We start from the raw sequence: 24,304 nt of genomic DNA on the forward strand, positions 1-24,304 counted from the left end.
GGATGTTCAAGCTAGATTTAGAAAAGGGAGAGGAACCAGAGGTCAATTTGCCAATATCCATCAGATCATAGAAAAAGCAAGATAGGTCCAGAAAAACATCTATTTCTGCTTTATTGACTACACCAAAGTCTCTGACTGTGTGGATAACAACAAACTGTGGAAAATTCTTCAAGAGATAGGAATACCAGACCACCTGACCTGCCTCCTGAGAAATCTGTATACAGGTCAAGAAGCAACAGTTAGAACCGAACGTGGAACAATGGACTGGTTCAAAAATTGGGAAAGGAGTACGTCAAGACTGTATATATTGTCACCCTGCTTATTTAACTTCTATGCAGAGTACATCATTTGAAATGCCTGGCTGGATGAAGCACAAGCTGGAATCAAGATTGCCAGGAGAAATATTAATAACTTCAGATACACAGATGATACCACCCTTATGGCAGAAAGCTAAGAAGTAAAGAGCCTCTTGATGAAGGTGAAAGAGGGTGAAAAAGTTGGTTCAAAACTCAACATTCAGAAAACAAAGATCATGGCATCCAGTACCATCACTTCATAGCAAATAGATGGGGAAACAATGGAAATAGTGACAGACTTTATTTTTCTGAGCTCCAAAATCACTGCAGATGGTGATTGCAGCCATGAAATTAAAAGACACTTGCTCCTTAGAAGGAAAGCTATGACCAACCTAGACAGCATATTAAAAAGCAGAGACATTACTTTGCCAACAAATGTCCATCTAGTCAAGGCTTTGATTTTTCCAGTAGTCATGTATGGGTATGAGAGCTGCACTATAAAACTGAGCGCCAAAGAATTGATGCTTTTGAACTGTGGTGTTGGGGAAGACTCTTGAGAGTCCCTTGGACTGCAAGGAGATCAAACCGGTCAATCCTAAAGGAATTAGACCTGAATATTCACTGGAAGGACTGATGCTGAAGCTGAAACTCCAATACTTTGGCTACCTGATGTGAAGAGCTGACTCATTGGAAAAGACCCTGATGCTGGGAAAGATTGAAGGCAGGAGCAGAAGGGAACGACAGAGGATGAGATGATTGAATGGCATCACCAACTCAATGGACGTGAATTTGAGCAAGCTCTGGAGTTGGTGATGGACAGGGAAGCCTGGTGTGCTGCAGTCCATGGGGTCGCAAACATGGGGTCGCAAGACATGACTGGGGGATTGAACTGAACTGAAACATTTGTTCAGGAGATGAAAATGTGCACATGTCTCCACTTATCTAGGCATAAAATATCCTGGAAGGATTTATAAGACTCTAGCGACAGTGGTTGTCTCTGAAGAAGTTTTTGGTAGATGTAGGGTTGGGGGTCAGAGGGCAACTTTTTGCCGCCTATCTCTTCAAATCTGTTGAATATGCAACCAGGTAAATAGATTGCCTATGTCAAAAACCAAATTAAATTCACAAAATTAAAATAGAAGGAAAGTGATGCTCGTGTACAGCCAGGATTGAGAACCTCTGTACTACACAACCATGAGCTGACTGTGAAAACAAGTCCAAGGACAAGTTTCCTGAGTTATTTACTACTTGTTTGTTTGTTCTGGAAAAGATTGAACATTCTCTTTTAGGTGCCATACATACCTTTTTAAAAGCTGAGATGTAATACAAACAGAAAAGAGAGCACAATAAGAGTACATTTTGGTGAATTTACATGTGTGTACACCTGCATTCAGAACAAGAGGCAGACCATTCCCAGTCCCCTAGAAGGTCCTGCATGATTCCTCTCAATCAATAATCCCCCTTCCACAGGCAACCACTATTCTGACTTCTATTGTTTCTCCTTTCTTAAAATATTTGGCTATACCACATCTTAGTTGCACCACTCGGGCTCCTTACTTGCAGCATTCGAACTCTTACTTTAGGCACGTGGGATCTAGTTCCCTGATCAGGGATTTAAGCCGGGCCCCTGCATTGAGAGTGCATAGTCTTAGCCACTGGATCACCAGGAAAGTCCCTCTCTTGTTTCTTCTGAACTTCATGTAAACGGAATGTATCCGGCTTCTTTCATTCAAACTTACATCTGTGAGACTGATCCATGTTGTCGCGTGTGGTAATGGTTTGGGGGCTTTGGCGAGGGATTGCAGAGGGAATTTTGCTAAGGAATCTCCCGTTGTGTGAATATACTACAATTTACCTGTCTTTTCTTCAGTTGATGTATGTTTTGGTTGTTTGCAGTTTGGCGCTATTATAAAGCTATATGATCGCTTCTTGGCCTTTTGGCTAAGATCAAGTGTATAAAGCTATATGAATATTCTTATGGCCGTCTTTCAGACATAGACACATTTCTTTTGGCTACTCTTTTTTTTATATATTCATTTTGTTTATTTATGTGGCTCTGCCAGTTCTTCAATCTTCATCGCAGCATGCAGGATCTTTACTTACGGCATGCAAACCTTTAGTTGTGGCATGTGGGATCTAGTTCCCTGACCAGGGATTGAACCCGGGGCCCCCGCAGTGAAAGTATTGCATCTTAGCCTCTGGACCACTAGGGAAGTCCCTCTCTTGAATACTCTGGCATCTTCTTATCAAAAATCTTTAATGGTTTATGTTTATCTTCCCTGAAGGATTATAAGCTTATTGAATGTAGGGAGAAATCTGTGACTTGTCCACTGGGGCTTCCCCTGAATAAAAAGGAAAATTCTCTATTGCCCCCAACCTTTCCTGTATTCTAGCCTGGAATAAGAGCCTGATGTCTGGAGATACGGCAGCTACCTTCTGAGAACAATAGTAAAAAGAGGGGCAAGGCAGGCAGTTATGAGGTATCTAGGTTCTGATAATATTGAAGAGTCACAGCACCAACCCTGGACTGCCTACTTCAAACTGGTCTGAGAAGAGAGAAACAGGAACAGAGGCGCAGAGTAAAGCAGAGGCGAGGGTCGGAGAAGGTCTAATAAGTTTAAGTCTCAAGTCAGCTCATTCTTGAGAGTCGGGTGCACGCTTTCCTCACATTCTTACAATTCACCTGATCTAATAACTCCTTCTTTCTTGGCTTGAGGAAACACCACTGAATTTGTTACCTCGACCAAGGGTCTCGCCTAAGTCAGTATTTCAGCCCTATATTGTCACTGATTTTTATGATTTCATCTCTAATCCATCCAGTAAAGTTTAAAAATATGCTTAGAATCCCAACTTTGAGAAAAGTAGGAGCATTTTCACAGTGTGGTAGCAATCACGTGGGTTTTGGAGTTGGATGAAATTGGATTCAAATCTCCATCCTGGCAGTCACCCAACCTGTGATTTTAGCCAAGTTACATAATTTCTCCAAGCTTTGGGTTTTCTTACTGGCTAAATGATGATAATATCCACTTTGCAGAGATGCTAAGGGCTGAATGCAATAATGCATATAAAGGGCTGGTAAATAGTATTCAATAATGCCAGGAATTTTTTTAAAAGATGGAAAAGTATGTATTATATTAAAGGAAGATTTACCTTGAAAGTGATTTTTCTATTTATGGAATTATTTATTTTTTATTTTTTACCTTTTTAGAGAGAGAATTACCTTATTTCCCAATGATGCCAGATGGGAGACCATCAATACACACTAGTCCAAACTTGGAGCCTTGTAAACATCATTTTTGCGTGTCAATAAACCATGAGAAAAATTATGTGCTAGCTAAATGATATCTTCAAAGTAAGATTTCTAAAAATTTCCAGGCTCTGTGCAAAGAGATTGGCAGCCTGAGGCTGCTCCCAGATTCCCTTGCCAGAGCCAAGGGACAAACCAAGTGTCAAAGAACACCAGATGACTTTACAGACCCCATGCCTCCTGTATTCTTCTAAGACTCAGAGGCTTGTGCCATTCCTGGACCAGAAAACCACCGCCACGTGTCTGGGCTTCATCATGGACAACCGTAGCTTTAAATACAAGACAGCATTTTACAGTCAAATAGATCCAGATGGACAGCTCTCCCAAAGCCAAATCTATACCCAGGACACAGATTTTGAGGGGAAAATGCAGCCAAGGCAGATACAAAAACAACTCAGGGAACAAAAAGTCCCAGTCACTATAATGTCATGATCACTCCGCTGCTCTGCATTGAGCTGCACATGCGCAGTGGGATGGCAGGCGCGGGGGTCGGGAGGACCAAGAGCCAGATGCCAAAGTCCGAGAAACGTGTGGGGTGAGCAGAGGTCAGCAGAAGACAGGGGTGATAGTAGGGAGGGCTTATGCTCTGCCAACAGCACAGTCCACCTGCCCTCCCTTCCCTGTTAGGGTGTGAAGACCCAGCCTCACACATATGGCCCTACTGTGTGCACGGGAGCCTCCCAGGTGGCCCAGAGGTAAAGAATCTGCCTGCCAATGCAGGAGACTTGGGATGGATCCCCGGGGTCGGGAAGATCCCCTGGAGAAGGAAATGGCAACCCACTCCAGCATTCTTGCCTGAAGAATCCCATGGACGGAGGAGGCTGGTGGGCTACAGTCCTTGGTGTTGCACAGACAGGCCTGAACAACTAAACAACGACACAGCTGTGTGCACAGCCTGGAAGTGTGGGCCACCACCCCTGGTGTCAAGTGTGACGCATGGAGGGAATGCACTGTCTAGGGTGCTTCCATCTTGCAGAAGACACACAGCTGCAGCTCCCCATCGTGGCATGGCAGGCCAGGACCTCAGTTTGGTCAGTTTGCTGAGAAGTGGTCAGACCCTACAGGGTTGCCTGTGCTGAGCAAACTCATAAGAGACTTGTTGGTAAACCAGATGTCTATGGACTGACTCTTTTATTAGGAGGAAGCATCCCCTTTACACTGCCCTCTTTGGTAACATCTCTTGCCCCAAACTTTGTATTCCACCAGTGTAGATTTCTCTTATGTCCATGTCTTCAAGATCCCTCTCACTGAGGCTAAACTATCTGATAAATGTGATGATGGTGAGTGGTCAAGGACAGGCTACTTCTTTTCAAATTACAGTCATAATAGTTGCCATTTATTAACTATCACGTGTCAAGCGTTTAACATACACGATCTCTTGTAATTCTCATCCTTAGATAGTGGGCACTGATACTGTCATCCTGGGTTTTATAGATGAAGAAATGGAGGCTCAGGTTAATTCAATAACTTATTTGTCCCAGGTTGGGCTCCTCAGGAAGCAGACACTGGATTATTGGGCAGCATGCTTTTTAGGGCATGCCCTTGAGCAGGGGTGGTTTAGCATGGTGCTGAGAGTGCCCCTGAGATCAACACGCATGAAGGGAGAGGGGATGGGAACAAGAGTGAACAGGAGAAGTTGAGCTCTGATGCAGCCCACTGCTGGCCTCAGCCAAACTACAGAAAGCTCTGGAGCTAGAGTGGCCCTTCAGAGTTATCTCAGGTTGAGCTGGGATGAACAAATCTTTATATTTCCTCTCAGTCAGTCATGGGACTTGGGACCCCTCAGGAGGGTGGACTTTGGGCAAGATGGCTCTGCAGTGGGGGCAGAGCTCCAAGGGGCTGATGGCTGCTGACAGCCTGCTGACCACACTTCCAGTAGCTGGGCCAGCAAGCCCTTCACTGACCCAGAAACTGAGTTGTACATCACTGTGTCCAGAATGTTGAGAAGATCCCACAGCTCATGAGTGGCAGGGGCAGGCTTGGAACAGAGCCACTCTGGTTCTAGATCCTTCCAGTCAAACATCTTTCTACAGCATTTCCCACAACGCTTTAAACTGAATGTTGAATGTTCGGCTCTCAACGGTAGTTTTCTTTTTCCGTGTACTTTGTCTGAAAATCAGTACCCTCCTCCAAGCTGCTGGGCCCCTGGGGTACATTTATGATTCTTGCCTAAAGAGGGATGACCCTGTGCCCACCTAAGGAACAACAGTGATGTTGTTGACATCCTGAGCCCTTAGCCTGGGGGAAATCAACAGATACCTCTGTGCCCCTCATATATGCTCAGCAATCACTTCAGCCTTGAGAACAAACACAGGTGCCCGCAGAATGAAATCCAGTATTTCAGGAGTCCCACTTCACCCTTCTACCCTAGAAGCATCTCTATCCATTTTCTTCTTTAAAAAGTAACTTTGCAATCTTACCTAATTTGCTCTTTCCCATCAGAGATGTTAGAGTAATGAGAGTGAGTAAAACAATGTAAGGGTCACAGATCCATTCTGTAAGATGATGCTTTGTTTCTGTAAGAGTTTCAAGCCATGTACTTTTATTTATTTATATATTTTTGGCAGTGCTGGTTCTTCACTCTTGCGGGCGGGCTTTCATTGCAGAGAGCAGAGGCTACTCTCTAGGTGCGGCGCTCAGGCTTCTCATTGCGGTAGCTTCTCTTGTTTCAGAGAATGGGCTCTAGGTCATGAAGGCTTCAGTAGTTGCATCCCGTGGGCTTAGCAGTCATAGCTCCTAGTGGTTGTGGTGAGGGGCTCAGTTGCTCCACGGCATGTGGGATCTTCCCGGATCAGGGATGGAACTCGTGTCTCCTGCATTGGCAGGCAGATTCTTTACCCCTAAACCACTAGGGAAACCCCATTCCTTTTTTTTTAATTGCTCAAAATGACATCATTCAGGGGTAACCACTGTTAACATTTTGAGTGCATCCTATTAGAAAGTTCTGGACATGTATGTGTGTGAGCATGCTAAGTCGCTTCAGCTGTGTCTGACCCTTTGTGACCCTATGGACTGTAGCCCGCCAGATTCCTCTGTCAATGGGATTCTCCAGGCGAGAATACTGGAGTGGGTTGCCATGTCCTTCTCCAGGGGATCTTCGCTACCCAGGGACTGAACCCGAATTTATTATGTCTCATGCATTGGCAGGAGGGTTATTTACCACTGACGCCACCTGAGAAGCCCATAAAAGGGGACACTGTGGCTGCATTCTTCACAAATGGGAATAAACCACACTTGAACCATAATTTGCTTTTTTCCCACCAGTGTGGTAGGAACATCTTTCTATAGCTACAGATTCTCACTCTGGAGCCTGTGAGGAGCTAATGATGACCCTGGAGATGGGGGTAGAGTTGGGGAGATAGATGGGCATGGCTGTGATAAAGGTTTGAGATCTTATCCTAAGTAGAAGGAGAAGATACAGAAGTGATGCAAAATTCAATTTATTTTTTAAATGGCTTATTCTAAATACTGGTCATGATGTGAGTGTGTGTTGTCATTATTTAGTCAAAAATCTATCTCTAAGTGATAGCTCCATGATGTTCAACTTCAGACATAAGAGAAGCAAATGTTGGCAATTTCCACTCAATCTGTCCACTCAAGCCCCTACAGAGGCTTCTTGGGTTAGAATTTACTTATTACCAGAGAAAGAGCTGTCATCTATCACGGTTTTCCTATCTTTATAAATCTTAACTATCTGCTTTCCAGAACCAATAAATGTGCATAGCAGAAAACATAGAGAATTTTTTAAAAGAAAATAAATTTAACTCATAATTCTACCATCCCAAAATAACCACTAACATTACCATGTTGGAATGTTTCCTGCCAGTCTTTTTTCTAAGGATATTTTTTTCTGTTACAAATAAGACCAACCATATTGTACAAACTGTTTTATATTTTAATATAGTACAAATATATTTCTGGATCATTAAATATTTCCCTACAACTTCATTTTCAGTGGTCATTTAGTATCCATTTTGTGGTACCAGCATTTGTTAAACTAGTCTCCACTTGCTGGGGAGTTAGGTTGTTTTGAGTTATTTATATTTACTATCATAAAGCACACTGTGACGAACAGTCTTGTGGGTAAATCACACTGGGATGAATATCCTTATAGGTAAATATTTGCATGTATTGCCACTTTAAGATTTCATAGACTTGGGACTTCCCTGGTGTTCCAGTGGTTGAGACTTCAAGCTTCCACTGTAGGCGGCACAGGTTTGATTCCTGGTTGAGGGACTAAGATCCTTCCTGCCACGTGGTGTGGCTAAATAAATAAATAAATAAAATTTCTAAAAGATTTCATAGACTGTTTCCATTCTTACAGCCTCACCCCAAGCACACCAAGCATTGCAAAATATACCTCCAACTAGCATTAAATATAGTTTTGCTGTAAAATATTAAATGGATTTTTCTAAGTTGCTTTTGAAATTGTTTAGCTCCAAGGAAATCATTTAATTTGCATATGAATTCTCAGTAATCATTTAGCTTATACCGGAATTCTTGTGAAGTGAAAAAATCAAATCCACAAATAGACTTTTTCTTTCTTTTTAATTTATTTTTAAAAATTTTATTGAAGCATAGTTGATTTGCAATGTTGTGTTAATGTTTTCTGTAGAGCAAAGTGATTCAGTTATACATGTTTATTTCCTTCCTCATATTCTTTTCCATTATAGTTTGTCACAGGATATTGAATATCGTTCCCTGTGCTACACAGTAGGACCTTGTTGTTTTTCCATCCTGTATATACTAGTTTGCCTCTGCTAAACCCCAACTCCTTTCTAAACCCATTCCTTCCCTTCCTCCCCCTTGGTTATAGTTTTTTAATATAATGAAAATTGAAAAATAATAATTTTAATAATTCATTCAATAGATCTAAAGTTATACTTTGTGAATACTTCAACATCTGCTTTTTCTTTTCTCTTAATTTTGGCGAGATAGACTTTTTCTTTTCCAAGGTATCAGGCATTTTTCAAGCTCTTTAAAAGCTGATAGGCATCAGGCAGTGTGACAATGTTGTTGTTCAGTCGCCCATTCATGTCTGACTCCTTGTTACCCCATGGAATGCAGCATGCCATGCCTCCCTATCCCTCGCCATCTCCCAGAGTTTGCCCAAGTTCATGTCTATTACATCGGTGATGCCATCCAGCCATCTCATCCTCTGACACCCTCTTCTCTTTCTGTCCTCAATCTTTCCCAGCATCAGGGACTTTTCCTATGAGTGTCTGTTTGCATCAGATGACCAAAATACTGGTCTATAGTGTGGATCTATAGTGTGACTATAGATCCTAATAGATAAAGTGACTTTGCAAATATTGCTAAAAGGGGCCAATAATATAGAAAGATTTTAAAACAAAGCATGATCGCTCTCCTTTTTTTGTTTTGGCTACAACCCAAAGTATATGGGATCTTACTTAGTTCCCGACCAGGGATTGAACCAACACCCCCTTGCGTTGGAAGGATGGGGTCTTAACCAGGAACCCCATGGAAGTCCCTGATCACTCTCATTCTTGAAAAACTTTAATGAATCTTTAAAAAAAAAATTGTATGTGTTTATTTTTGGCTGTGCTGGGTCTTTGTTGCTGCGAACCAAGGCTCTTCTCTCCTTGCGGTGCACAGGCTTCTCAATGCAGTGATTGCTCTTGTTGTGGGGGAAAGGAGCACAGGCCACGTGGGCCTCAGTAGTTGCACCCCGCGGGCTCTGGAGCACAGGCTCAATTGTTGTTTCACTGCCTGTGGGATCTTCCCGGACCAGGGATCAAACTCATGTTCCCTGCATTGGCAGGCAGATTCTTTACCACTGAGCCAGCTGAGAAACCCTCTTGATAAACCTGAACCCTCCAATTCCTTCTCTCTGCGTGAAACGCTTACTACCTGTAGGTCAATGGGTGTCCCCAGGAGAAACAAGAGAGGCGTTTTGCTTCTTAGAGGTTGGTTTGAGAAGAGCCTGCTTGCTGTTTTTGCTGGACAGATCTTGTGGATCAGCCCTCACACGGGCACATGGACATGCTCTTGCCAGATGGATGTCTGCTGAGATGGGATGGTATTTGCATGGACGTGTGTCCACATCCTTGAAGATGTGACAGTGGTGGGGGCAGGTCACCAGCGCGTCGGGGCCCCACACCCCCGACTCCACCCAGATTGCCTTCCTGCTCCTGGGGAAGCTCACTCACCCTTCCGTTTGTGTTCTTACGAGGCCATGGGATCCTCCCCTGAACGGCATCTTCAGCACAGAAGTCAGGAGGAAAGAAACCCACCCCTTCCAGCCATCTGGGATTAGGCCGGCTGAAGCGTGCAACCCCCAGATAGATCATGGCAGGATTTCTCCAACCATCTCCAAATGTCAAGTGGAGGAATGAATTACAGCTCATCAATTGCTGCTTCTTTCTTTGAAGAGACATTTTAGGGAGAGGAAAAGGTCACTGCCTGCTTCCATCCTTTCTTCTTCCTCACTTTTTATTTGAAAGTTACTTTTTTAGAGCACTTTTAGGTTCACTATAAAATTGAGCAGAAGGCAAGCGACTATACTTCAGTAAAAATTAATATAAAAAAATTGAACAGGCCTTCTCTGGTGGCTCAGTGGTAAAGAATCTGCCTGCCAGTGCAGGATTCAACCCCTGGCTGGGAAGATTCCACATGTTGATTCCACAACTACTGAGCCTGTGTTCTAGAGTCTGGGAGTCACGACTACAGAGCCCGTGTGGAGAAACTACTGAAGCCCACGTGCCATAGAGCCCATGATCTGCAATGAGAGAAGCCACCACAAGAAGCCCACACACTGCAACCAAGAGTAGCTCCCGATTGCCACAATGACAGAAAGCCCATGCAGCTACAAAGACCCAGCCCAGCTATAACTAAATAAAATTATTTTAAAAATTGAGCAGAAGGTACAGAGATTTCTGATGGACCCCACACATAGGCACAACCATCCCGTCATCAACATTCCCCATCAGAGGCTCATGCATTTTTTTTTAATGCCCTCCAGCTCTTCTTTTGGATTTTCTTTCTTTTTGCTATGAAATTCCTTCCTCCTCCAGAAATGCCTCTCCTTTCATTTCACACTTAATGTTCTTTTGACTTTAGCTCCTTATCACTGGCATGGAGTCTCAGGGCTTCTCCTGTACACCCTTACCCTAGCTACATGTTCTCTACCCAAAATTTCCCTTGTTGTTCTATGCATTTATTAACAATGCATTTTCTTCTCATTGCATTTTACGTATTAGCATAAAAGTAACAGGGCTTCCTGGTGGCTCAGATGGTAAATAATCTGCCCGCAATGCCAGAGACCTGGGTTGGGAAGATCCCCTGGAGGAAGGCATGGCAACCCACTCCAGTATTCTTGCCTGGAGAATCCCCATGGACAGAGTAGCCTGGCAGGCTACAGTCCATGGGGTTGCAAAGAGTTGGACATGACTCAGCGACTAGGCACAGCACAGAACATAAGAGTAATAACACAAACCTAGTATATCTTGATATTTAGCTATGGCCAAAGCCCCATCTACCCAAATCGCCACCACTAACTACTACCATCAGGAATTCATTCAACAAATATTATATCAGATTCCTACTATGTCCTTGGGACCACTCTAGGAACTGCAGCCTTGTCCAAGAATATTTCTTACGGTTGTTGTTACTGTTGTTTTGATTTTGATCCGAAATAAAATCAAATATCATGTATTGCATTTATTATGTCTTTCTGCTCTATTTTAATTGGAACAGTCTCCTTGCTTTTTTGATATAATTATTAAATAATTATAACTATAAAATTAAAGACCCTGATGCTGGGAAAGATGGAGGGCAGGAGGAGAAGGAGGTGACAGAGGATGAGATGGTTGGATGGCATCATCAACTCTATGGACATGACTTTGAGCAAAGTTCGGAAGATAGTGAAGGACAGGGAAGCCTGGCGTGCTGCAATCCATGGGGTCTCAAAGAGTTGGACACAACTGAGTAACTGAATAATAACAATAAGAATTATATTATTATATATTAATATTACAGTATATTATGGTATTTTTTTTACAAGCATGGGCCAGTTATCTGTTGTCTTCTACTTTGTCCAGAGTAGCTCATATTTGGGATTTGTCTGATTATTCCCTCATGCCTAGTTTCAAGTTAAACGTTTTTGACAAGAGCACATCCTCAGTGATACTGCATTCCTCTAGTTACATCACTTCAGGAGACACAGAATGTCAAGGTGTCCCATCATTAGTGTTGCTATATTTAATTCCTGAGTCCAGATGATGACTCCCAGCTCTCTCCACTCTAAAGAGACACTGTTAATTAATTACCCTTGGTAATTAATAAAATTCTGAAGAGTGACAACTTTGAGACCATGAGAATATCTTATTCCTCAACAAATGTATTTATCCATCAGTGATCCTTACCTGAATTAACTATTGCTTTGGAGGTTAGAAATGATGGTTTTCTAACATTCCTTCCACCATTAGTTATATTTTTATCCTTGTTCCACTTATTCATGTGGACTTGTGGAATTTTAAAAAATCAATGTATTATTTCAACATAAGACCCAAAATTACAAATCTCCTAGAAGAAACATAGGGGAAAATCTTTACGACAATGGATTTGGCACTGACATCTTGGATATGACATCAAAAGCATAAGCAACAAAAGCAAAAACATACGAATGGGATTGCATCCAAACTTCGAAACTCTTGTGAATCAAACGGTAATAACAGAGTGAAAAGGGAACCCATAGAATGAGAGAAAATATTTGCAAATAACATGTCTGATAGGGAATGGGAGAAAATTTTACAAATAATGTATCTGAAAACATCGGACACAATATTCAGTATTTTCACCATGCCACGAGCATTTTCGCTGCAAAAATTTTGACTGCAGAACTAATTGGCCGTAAGGCAGTTTTGCTGTGAAAGATGAAATAACTGCTTGATGATTTTTGGTCTGACGCTTTGGTTTCAAATGATTCAAATGCATTAGCAATGCATGTGACAACACACCAAGAGCATAAAACAGTGTAGAGGCTTTCACAAAGCAGCAAAGAGCTCAGTTACAAATATTCATCCCAGTATTTAGAAGCTGATACCTCTCTAATGAAGGAAGAAATTTTAGCAAAAAAGAAAAAGTGCCATGCTGAACAAGGAAATGGATCAACAAGCAAAAAAGGTGTAACACACAATGAATGAAAGACTTGGAAGAAAAGTGCTCAGGTACAACCCACAAAATAAAATACATGCTTTGTGCAACATTGCCTTGAATCTACACACATTTTCAAAGTATTCAAGTATTTTGCATTTTGCAATAAAGACTTCTTAATTTTGTTACTCATTTCTCATGTTTCATTATGTCCTTTTTAATGTCCCTCTTTTATTTTTCATTATTTTATCTGGTGTGGCAAAATTGCCTGACAGTCAATCAGTTATGCAGCAAAGATCCTTGTGGCAAAGATATTTATGACGAAAGTACCTAGACCAATAGCCAGAATATATAAAGAACTTATACAACTCAACAACAAAAAATTCAAATAACCCAATTAAAAGTAAGACCAAAGACTTGAATAGACATTTCTCCAAAGATGATCCCACAAATGGCCTGTACATGAAAAGATGTTTAGTGTCAGATCTCAATGCTATCACATCTAAATGTTATTGATGTTATCAAAGATCTTTTGATAAATGCAAATCAAAACCATAATGATATACCAATTTACACCCATTAGGATGAGACGTCTATAAAAAATAATAATAACAACTGTTGGCAAGGAAGTAGAGAAATTGGTGGGATTATAAAATGGTTCAACTATTATGGAAAACAGTATGGTGAGTCCTCAAAAAATTAAAAATAGAATTATCATATGATCTAGCAATTTCACTTCCTGGTACACATTCAAAAGAAGTGAAAGCTGGGTTTCAAAGGGATATTTTCACCCATGTTCATAGCAGCACTGTTCACAATATCTAAGAGGGAGAAGCAATAAAAATGTTATATATATGAATATTGTTGATAGGTACTAAGTATTATCCTACTCTTTTGTAACCCCATGGACTCTAGCCCACCAGGCGCCTCTGTCCATGGGATTTTCCTGATAGGAATACTGGAGTGGGTTACCATTTCCTTCTCCGGGGATCTTCCCGACCCAGGGATCAAACCCAGGTCTCCGGGCCTGGCAGGCAGATTCTCTACCACTGGGCTGCCAGGGAAGCACATATATGAATATTGCTTAGCCTGGAAAAGGAAGACAATTCTGACACAAGCTACAGCATGGATAAACCTTGAGGACACCATGCTGAGTCTTCAGTTACGAAAGGACAAATACTGTATGATTCCACTTATATTCTTGCTGCAATGTCCCAGTAAACTTATACTGAAGGCCCTTTTTAAAGTCTTCTTTTTAAAACACGAGTAACACATCCACGTGATTCAAAATCCCAGTGTACAAGAGCATAAAAAGTAAAAACCTCCCCTTCTTTCCTATAATCCCTCTTTCATGCTTCCCGCATGGCCTCCAGCCACTCAGTTCTTCTCCATGGAGGCTATTAATGTCACTACTTTCTAATCTTTGTCTATATTGCCATACTTTTAAGAGAATATCCAAGAGCTAAATTCCAAGTGCTCATATTGTTGAGTCAAAGTGGTTTTGCTTTTTAATTGTTTGATGCTGCCAACTGTTCTTCAAAAAGATTATACTGATGTAATTAGTAAATATTAATTCAGTGGTTAGTAATACTAATTAGGACTTAGTAAATACTAGCAGCAGCAAATACATTTACATTCCTACCAGCAAAAAAATAATATTTATTTCCCTACATACTCACCAACACTGGCTATTTTCAAACCTATAAATATTTGCTAATCTGATAGGTGATTAGGAATCCCTTGTCACTTTGCTCTACAGTTCTTAAATGATAAGTGAAGGTAAGCAACTTTTCATATGCTTATTTCTATTTGAATTTTTTTTTCTGTGAACTGCATATTCAGGTCCTTTGCCCATTTTTCTATTAGGTGGTTATACTTCTCTTATTGATTTGTAAGTTTTTCTGGCATGAAATCTACAAATATTTTCCCTTCTAATACCTTTATAATTAAAACCACATAATTCAAAATGTAAAATTCCTATTCGGGGATGTCCCTTTGGTCTCCCCAGTCAGACTGTAAATTATTTAAAAACTGGGACCTAGAAACTACTCTAGTCCTAAATTGCATGGCAAAGTCTGGTTGATCAGCTGCGACCTTCATTCTGGGCACAGGACTGAGATCCTCTGGGGAAGAATTTGTGTCTTCTGTTGTTACCGAAGGAGATGAGATTTGACTTCCTGGGTCAGCCCCTCCATCGATCCAGGGTATCTTTCGATCTGACAGCAGCAACAAGAAGCATGTTGAAGAGAATCCAATTACCCTCTTTGACACCCGCTTCAAAAGGTTAGGAATTTATACTGTATATCACCCTTTGCGATCTCTCTTGCATCCATTCATCTAAACCAGTCCTGAACCTCAGCATACAGTCCCACTACAGACGCTACTGGTAATGAGTTCTTTTCTTTTTAATGCAATATATCAACTTCTGGGTCGCAAGGGCGGCATAATATGTAAGCACATATAATCCCCCCTACTTCACTCCAAATACCTATAAATAATCAATTTTAAGTAAGTTTAAAATATTAACAAAATATTCCTTTTGTTAGTTCCAAAACTGTCAAGCTTTTCTTTGACCTTTTTTCATTGTATATTATTACATACAGAAAAGACAAAAACATACAAAAGTACAGTTTAATGAACAACATTAACCCTACAGCTATATAATCACACCAGGTCAAGGAAAGGGGTCCCCAAACCCCCACGTGTCTCTTCCCCACAACGAGAAGGTAAACACCATACTGACTTTTGAAATAATCATTTTCTTGTATTTTTAAAGATGTTCTATTACCTACAGGTATACCCCTAAATGCTAAACTGTAGTTTGAGCTGGCTTTGAATTTTATGTACATGAACTGTCTATATTTTTTGTGTCTTCTTTCTTCCCCTCAGCATTAAGTTTTAGGATTCATCCATGTTTGCTGAGAATAGTTCTAAGTCATTCATTCTCTTTCGTGATCTGTTTCCATCATAGGACTATACCACAATTAAATTACAAATTCTACTGATGGATATTTGGGTTGTTTCCAGGTTGGAGTTATTACAAATAATGCTGTTATTCTTATAAATGTATCCTGGGCCATGTGTATACAATTTTCCCTAGGGGTATAGACAGGAATGGAATTACTGAGTCATAGGCATACATATTTTCTGCTATTAGATAGTACTGCCAAACATCTTCCCAAAGTAGTTACAATTCTCTGGCGGTCCAGTAGCTAAGACTCAGTTTTTACTCCAAGTGTGTGGGTTCAACCCCTGGTCAGAGAACTAAGGTCCTTGCAAGCTATGAGACATGGCCAAAAAAGAAAATAAATAAAAGTAAAGACAAAAATGGTTATACTAATTTGCATCTCCCATGAAGAGCACCTGAGAGTTTCCATTACTCTATAGCTTCCTTAACACCTGGTATTGTCAAAGGGTTTTTTGTTTGTTTTGTAATTTTTAACAGCTTTACTGGGCATAATTCACATACCACACAATTCACCTTTTCAAACTGTAAAATTTGATGGTTTTTAGTATATTCACAGAGCTGTGCCTATGTCATCACAATTTTTGAACATATATATATATATATATATATATATCAAGTCATCACAATATATGCTTTAAATAAATACCTTACAATTTTATTTGTCAGTAATACCTCAGTAAAACTTAAAAAAGAATTAATATTTTAAACATTTTAGGATATTTTAATTGCCACAAAACCCCAAACCTCTTAGACATCACTGCTCATCCGCACAACTCCCTAGACAACATGGTTGCCTACTTTCTTTCTCTATAGATTTTCCTGTTTATTTCATTTCGTATAAGTAGAATCATCTGGGCCTTTGTAACTGGCATCTTTCACTAAGCATTACTGCTCAAGCTTCACTCACACCATAGCATGAATTAGTATTTCATTTCTTATACCAAATAATATTCCAGTATGACTATTATTATTTACCCATTTATCAGTTGATGAGCATCAGGGTTTTTCCTCTTTTTGGCTATTATGAAAATGCCACTGTGAACATTCATTTACAAGTTTTTGTGTGGACATGTTCCAATCTCTTGTGTATATACATACCCAGGAGCAGAGGTCCTGATCATATGGGAATTCTATGGTTAATCTATTAAGGATCTGCCAGACAGTTTTCCAAAGCAGCTGCACCATTTTACATTCTCACCAGCAGCCTATGGCGGTTCCAATTTCTCCACATCTTGTTGTTGCTATCTTTCTTTTTTTAATAGTCATTCCAGTGGGTGTGACTTGATATTTTCTTCTGTTTTGATTTGCATCTCCATCATAGCCAATGATGTTGAGCAACTTTTCGTGTGTTTATTGGTCATCTGTTTATCTTCTTTGAAGAAATGTCTATCAGATCCAGTGCCCATTTAAAAACTGGATTGTCTTTATTATATATATATATATATATATATATAGTAGTAGTTTAGTTGTTAAGTCGTGTCCAACTCTCGTGACCCCATGATCAGTAGCCTGCCAGGCTCCTCTGTCCATGGGATTCTTTAGGCAAAAATACTGGAGTGGGTTGCCATTTCCTTCTCATATATATATACATATATATATATCCCTTACCAGATGTGTGACTTGCAAAAATTTTCTCCCATACTATGGGTTTTCACTTTCTTCATGGTGTTTTTTGAAGCACAAAGGTTTAACATTTTGATGTCCAGTTTACCTATATTTTATTTTATTGCTTGTGCTTTTGGTATCATATTTAAGAAACTATCACGTAATCCAAGGCCACGCAGATTTACATCTATGTTTTCTTCTAAGAATTTAATAGTTTAGCTCTTACAATTAGCTTTTATCTATTTTGATTTAGTTTTTGTGTATTGTGTGTGATGTGAGTCCAGTTTTATTCCATGTAGGTAGTTATTTGCATGTCTACTTACATTGAATTATCTTGGCACTCTTGTCACAAATCAATTAACTGTATGTAATGAACGCTTATTTCTGGGCTCTCAATCCTATTCCATTGATCTATATGTCCATCTTTGTAGCGGTATCACACTGTCTTGATTACTGTCACTTTATAGTAAGTTTTGTTTTGTTGCAAGTTTTGAATCAGGAAGTGTGAGTCCAACTCGGTCCTTCTTTATCTAGATCATTTTGGCTGTCATGGGTCCTTGCATTTCTATATGAATTTTAGGATCAGCTTGCTGATTTCTTTAATTCAACTGGGATTTTGATAGTGATTATGTTGAATGTATACATCAATTTGGAAAGAATTGCCATCTTAACAATATTAAGTCTTTTCATTCATGAGCATAGAATGTCTCCATTTATTTAGGCCTTCTTTAATTTCTTTCAATAATGTTCTGTAATTTTCAGTATACATATCTTGCATGGCCTTTGTTAATTTATTCTTACATATCTATTTTTTTGGTGCTATTGAAAAGAAAAGTTTTCTTAATTTCAATTTTGGTTTGCTCATTGCTACTATATATTAATAGAAATACAAATGATCATTGTATATTGACTTTGTATCCTGCAACCATGTAGAACTCACTTATTAGTTCTGAAAGATTTTTAGTGGATTCCCTAGAATTTTCTATATACAAGATCATATCACATACAAGTAGTTTTATTTCTTCCTTACCAGTATATATGCATTTTATTTCATTTTCTTCCATTATTGCCCTGTCTAGAAACTCTAGCAAAATGGTGTTTAGAACAGTGAAAGTGAAAGTGAAAGTCTTTGCCTTGTTCCTGATTTTAGGGGGAAAGCTTTCACATTAAGTATAATGTTAGCTATAGGTTTTTCATAGATGCCCCTTATCAGCTTGAGGAATTTTCCTTGTATTCCTGGTTTGTTGAGTGCTTTTATTATGATGAGGGGCTGAGTTTTGTGAAATGTTTTTCTGCATGCATTCAGATGACCATATTGTTGTCCTTTATTCTACTGATGCATCACAGTACATTAATTAATTTTTGAATGTTAAACCAAACTTCCTCTTCTGGGAAAAATCCCATTTGATCCCAGTGTATAATCTTTTCACTTATTATTGAGTTCTAGTTCCTAGTCTTTTGTTGAGGATTTTTATGTCTGTGTTCATGACATTGATTGGTCTGTAGTTTTCTTTTCTTGTGATGTCTTTTTCTGGTTTTGCTACCAAGATAATTGTGTGTGCATGTTCAGTGGCTCAGTTGTGTCTGACTCTTTATGACCCCATAGACTGTAGCAAGTCTGACACTCTTTCCATAGTTTCCCCACCTATTTGCAATGCAGTGATGGGACTGGATGCCATGATCTTTGTTTTTTTGAATGTTGAGTTTTTAGCCAGCTTTTTAACTTTCCTCTTTCACCTTCATGAAGAGGTTCTTTAGTTTCTCTTCACTTTCTGCCATAAGGGTGGTGTCATCTGCATATCTGAGGTTTTTGATATTTCCAAATTTGCTGGCATATTGAGTGCAGCACTTTCACAGCATCATCTTTTAGGATTTGAAACAGCTCAACTGAAATTTCATCACCTCCACTAGCTTTGTTCATAGTGATGCCTCCTAAGGCCCCCTTGACTTCGCATTCCAGGATGTCTGGCTCTAGGTGAATGACACCATCATGGTTATCTGGGTCATGAAGATCTTTTTTGTATACTTCTTCTGTGTGTTCTTGCCACCTCTTCTTAATATCTTCTGCTTTTGTGAGGTTGGTCTGTATTTTTTTGCCTACTATCTATGTCAGATTTTGTTATCAAGGTTATAACAGCTCCAGAAATGAGTAAGAATAAGGCTCTTTGTCTATTTTCTAAAAAGTTTATGTAAGACTGGAATTATTTGTTCCTTGAATAATTGGTTTGAACTTTCGGTGAAACCATCTGGGCCTGGAATTTTGTTTGCAGGAAGATTTTTCATTACTAACTCAATTTTTCCAATGATTATAAGAATTTGGGGGTTTGCTTTCACTTCCAGAGTTAATTTTCATTTTAAACAACCATATTGAGGTATAATTTATACACTATCAAACTCAAGCATTTTAAGTGTATAATTCAACAACTTTTAGAATATAATTTCTTGTGTATCCATAACCAGAATCTTGTTCTAGAGCCACTATTCAGTTTTGGTAAACCTTTTCTCCATGAATTTGTCCATTTCATCTGATTTTTGGCGTAACATTATTCATAATATCTTGCTATTCAGTTGCTCAGTCGTGTCCGACTCTGCAGTCCCATGGACTGCAGCACGCTAGGCTTCCCTGTCCTTCAGCACCTCCTGGAGTTTGCTCAAACTCATGTCAGTTGAGTCGGTGATGCCATCTAACCGTCTCATCACTGTCATACCTTCTCCTCCTGCCTTCAATCTTTCCCAGCATCAAAGTCTTTCCCAGTGAGTTGGCTCTTCACATCAAGTGACCAAAAATTGGAGCTTCAGCATCAGTCCTTCCAGTGAATATTCAGGATTGATTTCCTTTATATCATTCATTTTAACTATATCTAATTTATGTTCCCTTTTCACTCATGCATGTTTGTAACATTTTTCTTGTTTTCCTCAATCAGTCTCACCAAAGGTCTGTCAAACTTATTAATCTTTTTGGAAGAACTATTTCTGACAGTATCAAAACTCTCTATTTTCTAGTCCACTTATTTCTGCTTTTATCATAACTATTCCTTCTTTTTTACTTTTGATAATTTATTTTGTTTTTAATTAGTTAAGAAGTATACTTAACTCATTTTTTTCAGTCTTTGTTCTTTTAGAATATACCTTTTAAGAGCTATAAATTTCCCACTGAGTACTACAAGTTTTAAAATGTAAAGTTTTTATTATTGTTGAATTTGAAATATTTTAAAATTTCCATTATCATTTCCTTTTGCATTCATTATTATTTAGATGTACATTTCTTAATTTCCAAATTCATGGAGACACTTTGTTACATTTTTATTACTGATTTCTAGCATAATCTTATTTTGTTAAAAAAAATAAACATTGTATGATTTTGATACTTCAAAATTATTTACTTGCAGCCCAGAACATAGTGAAATATTTTAAATATAAAATGTGCACTCAGAAAATGTTATTCTGGGATTTCCCTGGTGATCCAGTGGATAGGAATCTGCTGGCCAATGCAGGGGAGACAGGTTCGATTCCTAGTCCAGGAAGATTCCATATGCCATGGGGCAACTAAGCCCATGTACCGCAGCTATTGAGCCCAAGTTCTAGGGCTTGTGTTCCACAACCAGAGAAGCCACCACAGGGAGAAGCCTGTGTGTAGCAACTAGAGAGGAGCCCCCACTCACCACAGCTAGAGAAAGCCCGCGCACAGCAACAAAGACCCAGAAGAGCCAAAAATAAAACAAATTAAAGATATTTTTTAATTTAAAAAAAGAGAAAAAATGTTATGCAGTTACTGGGCTCAGTGTGACTCTTGCTCCTTCTTCTATCAATTATTGAGAGTTAAGGGTCTTTAATCTTCCAGGATAATTGTAGATTGGTTATTTCTCCTACGATTCTGTCACATTATCTTTAATTAAATTTGGCAAATGGTTGTTAGGTAAATACAGGTTTGGAGATCAAAAAGTCTTTCTGATGAATCGATCTTTTATCATTTTGACATGACTTTTGCTTTTTGCCTTAAAGTCCTTAGGTGTTTTTTTTTTTCCCTTAGGTGTTTTTATTTAACAAATAGTGAACTTTATTATTTTGGGTACAGTTCTAAGAGTTACTGGGAAACACACAGAGTTCTGTGACCATCACCGTAATCAAGATACAGGGCAATCACATCACCCCCAAATTCTTTTGTCCTGTTCCTATGTAGATAGCCCTGAGCATCCCTGCTTTGTTTTCCATCACTACAGTTCTCCCTTCTCCAGAAGAGCATATAAAGAGAACATTAAGCATACAGCCTTTTGACTCTGGCTTCTTTCACACAGCTCTAGTTCAAAATTCATCTATGTTGTGGCAAGTGCATATCAGTAATTTGTTCTTTGTGTTGCTAAGCGGTATTCCACTGCCTGGTAGCAAAATCTGCTCATCCATTGAGCAGTTGAAGAATACTCAAGTTCACTCAAGGTTTTTAGTGGTTCGGAACAAAGCTACTATAAACATTTACACGCAGGTTTCCCAGAGAAATTTTATTTCCCTCCTTTGGAGTTATTGGGTGACGTGATAAATGTACGTTTAACTTCATAAGAAACTGGCAGACTGCTACCAATGTGGCTGGACCATTCTACATTCCCAGCAGCGATGGGTGAGAGTTCCCATCACTCAGCATCCTTACCAGCTGTTGGTATTACTGGGGTTTTGTTTGCTTTGTTTTGTCAACATTTTATTTTATGTTACAGTTGAATAATAATATTGTGACAGTTTCAGGTGAACATAAGAGTGATTTAGTTATACCTGTATTTCTTCTTTTTCAAATTCTTTTAGGTTGTTACATAATATTGAACTCTTACATAATAAGAGTTCCCTGTGCTATACAATAGGTCCTTGCTGGTTATCCACTTTAAATATAGCCATGTGTATTTTGTTTTAACCATTCTATTACGTATATAGCAGTATCTCACTGGACTTTTAATATGCCTTTCCCCAATGATCAATGTTAAACAACTTTGCATGAGCTTATTTGCATCGATATACCTTTGTTGACAATATCTGTTCAAATCTTTTGCTTATTTTAAAAATGTGGTTATTTTTTTATTGTTGTTGAATTTTGAGAGTTCTATACATAGTCCTTTGACATCCAATGTGATTTACAAATATTTCTCCCAGCATGTGGCTTATCTTTTCATTCTCTTAACAACATCTTTCACAGAGAAACAGTTTTTAATTTTATCTAAACCCATTTATAATTTTTATAAGGACAATGCTTTTGGTGACCATGTCCAAAAATTTTCTTTAATTCAAGACCACAAAAGTTTTCTCCTGTATTTCCTTTCAGAAGTTTAATAGTCAAGGCTTTATATTAAAGTCTATGATGTATTTTAAGTCAATTTTTTGTATAAAATCTGAGGTATGGGTCAAGACTTTTGCGGGGGAGTTGGTGATTTGTCTGGGAGAGGGGTTGCAAACTGTCCAACTGTTCCAGTATTACTTGTTGAAAATATTATTCTTTCTCCCTTGAACTGCTTTCATAATCTTGTTAAAAATATCAATTGACCATATCTGTGGGAGTCTAATTCACATACACATAGATATACAGTTTATTACTTCACCAGTACCTCACTGTCCTAATTACTATAGATTCACTATAATTTTAAAGTCAGGCAATGTGTATCTTCCAACCTTTTTCTTTCTTTTCAAAATTGTTTTGACTATTTTATTTCCTATGTTATTTGCTATGTAAATTTTAGATTCAGCTTGTCTGTCTACAAAATCTCCAGCTAAGGCTTTGTTTGGGATTGTACTGAATCTATAGATCAAATTAGGGAAAATGGGCACCTTCATGAAACTAAGTCTTCCTGTTGACGAGCAGAGCATATATAACCACTTATTTAGGTTTTCTTTTATTTCTTCCTTAAAGTGTATCTTGTCTGATAGAAATAAAACCATACCGACCTTCTTTTTGGTTAATATTTGCATGGTGTATCTCTTCCCACCTGTGGTACCTCATAGCTCACTCCATCCTAAGCCTCAGAACCTATGAATATGTGGACTGCTGGTCGGGACTCCATATGTTCACTACTGAGGGCAGTAGTGAAATCCACAAGCACTGCAGATCGTGACTGCAGCCATGAAATTAAGACACTTGCTCCCTGGAAGAAGAGCTATGACCAACTGAGACAGCATATTAAAAAGCACAGACATTTACCTTGCCAACAAAGGTCCGTCTAGTCAAGGCTGTAGTTTTTCCAGTAGTCATGTATAGATGTGAGAGTTGGACTATAAAGAAAGCTGAGCACCAAAGAACTGATGCTTTTGAATTGTGGTGTTGGAGAAGACTCTTGAGAACCCCCTGAACCGCAAGGAGATGAAACCAATCCATCCTAAAGGAAATCAGTCCTGAACATTCGTTGGAAGGACTGATGCTGAAGCTGAAGTTCCAATACTTTGGCCACCTGATACAAAGAGCTGACTCATTGGAAAAGACCTTGATGCTGGGAAAGATTGAAGGCAGGAGGAGAAGGGGACAACAGAGGATGAGATGGTTGGATGACATCACCGACTCAATGGAAATGACTTTGAATAAGCTCCAGGAGATGCTGAAGGGCAGGGAAGCTGGCGTGCTGCAGTCCATGGGGTCACAAAGAGTTGGACGTGACTGAGTGACTGAACTGAACTGAATTTAGGGCAGTAGGTTTAAACATAATAAGTCAGTATAGTTGTTCACTTGTGCCTGACGGTTCCAAATAGCCTGTGCCTCTGTGGCCCTCATCCTGCTGTTTTCTCTGCTTCTCAATCACAGTTCTGATCTTCTTTAGCATGCATTAACTCGTGTGCTCTAACTGTCCTAGAGGAAATATTTATAGGAAGTATTTGAAGCCTCAGATAAAGCTTCTTATCCCCAGAGGGGATTTGCATTTGTATTGCTCCTGCCTGTTACAGAGTCCAGAGAATGAACCACCAGTACGGGCACTGTCTGACGTTTCCCTACCACCCAGATGGTAGAAGCCTGGAAAACAGATCCCTTGCTGGGCCAGTCCATCCTTACCC

This window comes from Muntiacus reevesi, chromosome 17 (genome assembly GCF_963930625.1).
Source record: "Muntiacus reevesi chromosome 17, mMunRee1.1, whole genome shotgun sequence".
Taxonomy (NCBI): domain Eukaryota; kingdom Metazoa; phylum Chordata; class Mammalia; order Artiodactyla; family Cervidae; genus Muntiacus; species Muntiacus reevesi.